The 6,680-nt window shown below is 48.8% G+C and overlaps 1 protein-coding gene across 4 annotated transcripts in view; it reads right to left on the bottom strand.

The window, feature by feature from the left end:
- DIS3L2 (DIS3 like 3'-5' exoribonuclease 2) overlaps positions 1-5,597 on the bottom strand; it is a 571,411-nt gene extending 565,814 nt beyond the window's left edge. For 2 of the 4 annotated variants that reach the window (XM_075340407.1, XM_075340410.1), the window contains exon 1: positions 5,378-5,597. The gene's annotated coding sequence lies outside the window, so the exon portion shown is untranslated. Of the gene's footprint in view, positions 1-5,373 lie in introns of all 4 variants that reach the window. The other 2 variants (XM_075340408.1, XM_075340409.1) reach the window with 2 other exon arrangements.
- Positions 5,598-6,680: the final 1,083 nt, after the last annotated feature.

The following is a 6,680-nucleotide window of genomic DNA, read 5'->3' as shown; positions in this document are numbered from 1 at the left end:
TGTGTGACAGTACCTTAACACTATTGCATCAGGAAATACCACCTTCATAGCCACAATGGTCAGGGAAGGGCCCTATCTTATCTATTGAATCGTCTAATGACCATGAGTAAAGATCATTGTGAGGAGGTGGGGTGGTCAGCTGTGACCCATCCCATATTGTGACTGGTGGATATCTGTTATCAGCTGTATATAGATAGCTTACCTGTCACTGTAAACCTGCCTCTACTCATTAAGGGAGAATTTCTGCAACTTTTTCTTGAAAGTATAAGAAGTAAGAATCTAAAAATGGCCTATTTGCCTGTGTGAAAATTGCAGGAGTAATTAGACATACATAGACACATACATATACACAAACAATATATACTTACACAATATATACATGCACACATATATAATTATCAGCTTCTCCTTGTGCCAAAATTAGCTTCGGAACAAAGTCTCCCAAAGTGAAGCACATGAGCAACTGACAGCTAAACATAAGTGAGGGGCAATGACCTTCTGACTACATCCAGCAGCGCCCTCCGAGGCTTCACTCCTGGGCTCTGAAAACCTGAACACTAAAAATAAGAGGCAATCACAAGCAAAGATCCAACTCTGCCAATGCAGAGCAAGGACAAAGACTCACGAACCAGAAATGTAAGGCAGAATATTCCATGGCCAGACACAAACATATTTGGCAAAACTGGGAACTTCTTGAATTGCCATCAATATGGAATATGCTAATAATGACTGACATTCAAGGTCTACCTCTGGGTTCCTCAACAATTAGCTCAACAAGGGTTACACTACACTCACCACCCACATTTGCTGAAATTTTTGGCAGCAGCCGCAATATTAATCAATAGAGGGGGCTGCTTGATGGCCTGTTACTGGCATAGACCTTAATGGAGAAGGATGAGCGTGTGGCCACCTCCCCAGGAATGCAGTAAAGACTGACCAAGGCCGGGTTCACATCACATTTATGTGAACCATCCATGGCTTCATTGGAACTTGTGTCTGTATAGGATTCATGTGTACAGGGCCACTGTTTTTAATAAAGCAGACCAAGTCCCTGTTCTCTGGCCTCATTTTCAACAATGCTGCCTTTTGAAGTGAGCACAAAAGCGAGCACCTTGTTTACCGATTTCATCATCATGGACAATGACCTTGTGGATGGGATTGATCGTAAAGTGTCAGTCTTTGCTGATTACACCAAACTATGTAGGATATTAAAAACTGACCTTGATAGTACAATATTACAAAATGATCTGGATAAGATGTCAGAATGGGCAGATACTTGGCAAATGAGATTTAATGTTGATACATGTTAATTAATGCACCTAGGACGGAGTAATCCTATAGCTGCGTATACATTAAATGGAAGTAAACTCGGGGCTACAGAACAAGAGAAGGACTTGGGTATTCTCATTACAAATAAGCTGAGCAGCGGCACTCAATGTCAAGCAGCAGCTGCTAAAGCAAACAAGATTCTAGGGTGTATAAAAGAGAGATTAGATCCCGTGATCCCAACGTATTGTTACCCCTCTAAAAGTCACTTCTAAGGCGACACCTAGAATAAGGGATCCAGTTTTGGGCTCCACATTTTAAAAAGGACATTCAGACGTTAGAGTCAGTTCAAAGGCAGGCAACTAGACTACTACAAGGAATGGAAGGCCTCCCATATGATGAGAGGTTGAAAAAGTTAGATATGTTTAGCTTAGAAAAAAGACGTCTCAGAGGAGATCTCATTTATATGTATAAATACATGTGTGGTCAATATAAAGGACTGGCACATGACTTATTTCTTCCAAAGACAGTACTAAGGACCAGGGGGCACTCACTGCGAGTGGAAGAAAAGCGATTCCGGCAGCTAAATAGGAAAGGGTTCTTTACAGTTAGAGCAGTCAGACTGTGGAATACCCTACCACAAGAGGTAGTAATGGCAGATACTATAACAGCTTTCAAAAAAGGGCTGGATGATTTCCTCAGTACACACAACATTGTTGGATATAAATGACTTGGTGCCAAAATGTATAATTTGGTGGAGGAAGGTTGAACTAGATGGACCTAGGTCTTTTTTCAACCTATGTAAGGCTCTGTGCCCACGTAGCGTATTTTCATGCAGTTACGCTACGTTCTGCACTGAAGCGTAACTGCATGCGTCCTGCGTCCCCTGCACAATCTATGAAGATTGTGCCTAATCCATACCCACGAGGCGTGTTAGAACGCAGCGCTTCGGGCAGCCGAAGCGCTGCGTTCTAAGAAGTGACATGTCACTTCTTTCGTGCGCCTTGCATGCAGCCGCCGCTCTGTCTATGGGAGGGGCTGCAACCAGAGCGCATGAAATCGGCTTTTCAGTACGCACTGTTTCTGCAGCGACTTGAAGCGCACGTGTGCTGTTCAAATCGCTGCAGAATTTTCTGCAGGGACAGAACGCAACGTGGGCACATAGCCTAACTATGACAACAATACTCCAGTTGAGGTCACATTATTAGGGAATGTCTGCTGGAGACTGAAGTACCTCAAATGGAGTGGCCTACACTTTCTCCACACCTGAATCCCATAGAGATTCTCAGCGCAGGAATATTTCTACGTTTTGGATTGAGGTTTTTTTTTTTTTTCAACACATCTATTTGTGTAACTTATTATTCCAAGATCTATTGATGAAAATTAACTTTGTGGGAAAACCCACTTATGAAGGAGGAAAGGTTTATCTCCCTTGAGTACCCCTTCAAGCCTTATGTTGGTGAAACCTACCTACAGTCTAATGTGTATGTGGGCCCGAACAGATTAAGTTGGGGAAGATAAGGATCCGGTGGACCAATTTCAGATGGCCAATGCTCTTGTTCTCTTAGGTCAGTGTTGCCCAACTCCAGTCCTCAAGAGCCACCAACAGATGAGGTTTTGATGATTTCCTTAGTATTGCACAGGTGATGGAATTATTACCTGGCTATGTGCACACGTTGCATCTTTGTGGTGACCACAAAGACGAACGCGTTAGGCCCCAACAAACACACCCGGAGCAAAAACGCTACACTTTCTGAAGCTCACAGCGAGCGCCATAAAACATTACTGCCCGCTGTGAGCTTCACGCAACAATTGAAGTGAGCCGCATGGTCAGATGTGACGTCATTCAGGAAATATGCGGTCACAGCTGGAGTCCTCCACCTGTGACCGCAAATCACCCAAAAAATACTTCTTCCGAGCACCTACACATACATACATACACACACACACACACACACACACACACACACACACACACACACACACACACACACACACACACACACATATATATACATATATATACATATATACATACATATACATACATATACATACATATACATATATATACATATATATACATATATATACACATATATATATATATATATATATATAGAGCAGGGTTTTAACTTTTCTTGTGTAGCAAATTACCCAAGTGACTGAAGTGAGCCACGTGAACAGTGGTGACGTCACTCAGGTGATTTGTTGTCACAGGTGGAAAACTCCAGCTGTGACCGCATATCACCTGAGTGACGTCCCCACTGACAGCGCGGCTCACTTCAGTTGCTGCGTGGAGCTTACAGCGGGCAGTAATGTTCTATGGCGCTCGCTGTGAGCTTCAGATGAAGCAGTGATGGAAGCGTCGTAGGCCCTCGTGTGGATTACGTCGGACCTGCAGGGGTGTTTGGGGGTTAATAAAGTAGTGAAAGAGGGTGCTTTTATTGTCTTTTATTTGAAATAAAGGATTTTTTCGGTGTTTGTGTTTATTTAATTTCAATTACAGTGATTGGTAGGGAGGGGGTGTCTCAGACGTCTGCCATTACTAATCCAGGACTTAGTGGCTGCTGTGGGCTGCCACTAACTCCCTCATTACCCCAATGGCTACCGCACCAGAGCAATCGGGAACAGCTGGGTTAAGTGCCGGTACTGTCGCATTTAATGGATACGGCAATTCCGGGTGGCGGGCGCCCAATAACCATAGATATCCCCAGCCTGAGAATACCAGCCCTCAGCTATCAGACTTTACCTGTGCTAGTATAATATGGGGGATCCTGCGCCAATTTTTTTATTTTACTTTACTGTACGTTATAGACCTGCCCACCAGCGTCTGCGATTGGAAGCCTCAGACATGCTGTCACTCAGGCTGGGGGCTCATCTGACTGCATCCAATCACAGCCCCTGGTGTCCGGGATAAGCAGTGAATATGTATGAGCCTAATTAGCAGCCCAGGAAGAAAGACACCGGGAGCAGTGTGACAGCAGCCCCTGTGATCAGCGAGTATGAAGTGCTTGCTCCGACACCTGAAAACATGTACTGTTGGTGGATTTTGAGGACCAGAGTTGGGGAACACCGTATTAGGTTACGACTGTCTCTTTCCACCCCAAACACCAGGAAAAGCGCTAACAAAATCTTACCAAGAATTGTCCCATTAATTTGTATGGGAAAACTACTTGCTTTTCAGATCGGCTCTTTCAAAGGCCCCAAGCATTTAAAAGAGACACATTCATTCTGTAGTTTTCAGCTGGGAAGCCGTTTTATCATAGAAGTCAATGGGAAGAGTAAATAAAAAAAATGGTATACACCAAACAGGGAGAAAACCTTCAGGATTACAAAACTCCACAGAAAAGGAGCCTGTTGAATGAAAAAAAGATATACATTTTTGAAGCAGGACAAAGATGCAGTGTAAACATGCCCAAAGAAGCCACCAGCAGAGGAGCCTGGTAGCACTCAGGTAAGGAAGGAAGATGGCTGCCATCTGACAGCTCTCCATGCTGGACAGGTGGCTTTATGCATGTGCCCACAGCACAGGTCCTGTGACAACCAAAACTAAGGAGCCAACTAGTGACTCCGGCCGCAGTGCTGCAGCCCGCCAGCACCACTAGTGACTCCGGCCGCAGTGCTGCAGCCCGCCAGCACCACTAGTGACTCCGGCCGCAGTGCTGCAGCCCGCCAGCACCACTAGTGACTCTGGCCACAGTGCTGCAGCCCACCAGCACCACTACTAGTGGCTCAGGCCGCCGTGCTGTACCCGCCACACCACAGCCAGTCCCCACTACTGGTGCCGGCCCCCATGGTGCAGCCTGCCACAGCCAGCAACGCTACTGGCACTGGCTGCCATGCTGCAGCCTGCCACAGCAATACCCCAGTATCGGCACCAGCTGCCATGCAGCAGCCTGCCACCGCCGGTCCCCACGAATACCACCAGCCGCCGTGCTGCCATTGCCAGACCCTACTACTGGTACCGGCCACCATGCTGCAGCCTGTCACAGCCAGCACCAGCCTCCGTGCTGCTGCCTGCCATAGATAGTACAAGAACAGTTACAGGGCGCCTGTCGCCCGAGGCGCACAGCAGGGGCCGCCGCTCACACACCTTCCGCTTACCTACCCGCACTGTCTCCTATAGCTGAGGACGACCCTTCGCCGCGATTTAAATCCCCCCGGGTCGCTGCTGGCTGCTCCTGGGATTCTTCTTCCGGGTCAGACAGGTTGGAGGGGGCGGTGTCAGACCGAGGTTGGAACACGTCTGGGCGGGGCTAACTCCCGGCGGCTACCTGATGCGATACCGGGAAGGAAGCACTTGGTGCGTTCTTCCACCTGACGCGTCCTTCCAGCTGATGCCTCCTTCCTTCCACCTGACGTGACTGTCCTCCTTCGCTCTCCTGACGCGTGCTTTCATGCACTTGACGCTTCCATCCATCCATCCATCCATCCATCCATCCATCCATCCATCCATCCAGTGGCGGACACAGACCGAAAAGGGCCTCTGTAGTCAAACAGCTCATGAAAACGCACAATTCCATCTGTTTTAGAGGTAGAAATGGGTCCCCTTACCTCTTGAGCCCCTGTGCAGGAGCTCAGTTTGCACCAATGATATATCTACCCTTTCTTCCGTGCGTCCATCCTTCCACCTTATGCGTCGTTCCTTCCGCCTTATGCGTCGTTCCTTCCGCCTTACGCGTCGTTCCTTCCGCCTTACGCGTCGTTCCTTCCGCCTTACGCGTCGTTCCTTCCGCCTTACGCGTCGTTCCTTCCGCCTTACGCTTCGTTCCTTCCGCCTTACGCGTCGTTCCTTCCGCCTGACGCCTCGTTCCTTCCGCCTGACGCCTCGTTCCTTCCGCCTGACGCCTCGTTCCTTCCGCCTGACGCCTCGTTCCTTCCGCCTGACGCCTCGTTCCTTCCGCCTGACGCCTCGTTCCTTCCGCCTGACGCCTCGTTCCTTCCGCCTGACGCCTCGTTCCTTCCGCCTGACGTCTCGTTCCTTCCACCTGACGTCTCGTTCCTTCCACCTGACGTCTCGTTCCTTCCACCTGACTCCTCGTTCCTTCCTCCTGACGCCTCGTTCCTTCCACCTGACGCCTCGTTCCTTCCACCTGACGTCTCGTTCCTTCCACCTGACGTCTCGTTCCTTCCTCCTGACGTCTCGTTCCTTCCTCCTGACGCCTCGTTCCTTCCTCCTGACGCCTCGTTCCTTCCTCCTGACGCCTCGTTCCTTCCTCCTGACGCCTCGTTCCTTCCTCCTGACGCCTCGTTCCTTCCTCCTGACGCCTCGTTCCTTCCTCCTGACGCCTCGTTCCTTCCTCCTGACGCCTCGTTCCTTCCTCCTGACGCCTCGTTCCTTCCACCTGACGCCTCGTTCCTTCCACCTGACGCCTCGTTCCTTCCACCTGACGCCTCGTTCCTTCCACCTG

This window comes from Anomaloglossus baeobatrachus, chromosome 3 (assembly GCF_048569485.1).
Source record: "Anomaloglossus baeobatrachus isolate aAnoBae1 chromosome 3, aAnoBae1.hap1, whole genome shotgun sequence".
NCBI classification, from domain to species: Eukaryota; Metazoa; Chordata; class Amphibia; order Anura; family Aromobatidae; genus Anomaloglossus; species Anomaloglossus baeobatrachus.
Note: the sequence above shows the minus strand (reverse complement) of the source record. Positions and strands in the feature narration are given on the sequence as shown.